This window comes from Periplaneta americana, chromosome 13, assembly GCF_040183065.1.
Source record: "Periplaneta americana isolate PAMFEO1 chromosome 13, P.americana_PAMFEO1_priV1, whole genome shotgun sequence".
NCBI lineage: Eukaryota > Metazoa > Arthropoda > Insecta > Blattodea > Blattidae > Periplaneta > Periplaneta americana.
The window spans coordinates 54,261,761-54,262,505 of NC_091129.1; positions in this window are offsets into that span (position 1 = coordinate 54,261,761).

Consider the following 745-nt stretch of genomic DNA (forward strand, 5'->3'; position numbering starts at 1 on the left):
GTGTTTAACTTAAACTTATTCACGACTACATGTGCGGGTTCAGATTTTTAAAATGTTTATTGTAGAAAAACTAATGCACGATCCTTTACCAGTCTCTTCTGTTTTCTCCATTTCGCTCCTCTGTACAAAATTTTGCTACCCCTGCGCTATATCATATACTACAGCTTAAATATAGCCTAGAAGGAGACGTCAAAGAAATAATCTTACATATAATAATTATCATTCCAATTTCGATACATTTTATGAAAGGTACTCCTGTGGGAAAACATTTTTACCTGCACTTCATAAAAGTAAGTAAGGATTAACTCTGTCAAAAATAGTTTACGCATGATTTGAGATAAACTCACGTTGTTCTACTCATGAAATATTGCCCATAATAAAAAATACTGTGACAAAGGAAATGCATTAACAGTTTACAAATAGAATCCATTGTAATCTTCTTAAGTATCGTCAATGTGAGTCATATACTACAATCACAGATGTCTCACCCCTGTACCAACAGTGAATTGCGTTAAATCATACTCTTGTAGAGAGTAATTATACGAGATGCAAATAAATGCACTTATTAATCAGCAATACGTTCCAAACAGATCGTGTTGATGATACTTACGTAAACAAAACTTATCTTAAATTATTTACGCAAATTTCAGAAGACGAATTGTGATTGGTCAAATGTAATTACAAAGATAAATGAACTAATGATTTATAAGGCATTCTCAGAAACGTTCAGACAGTTGTAGGGAGG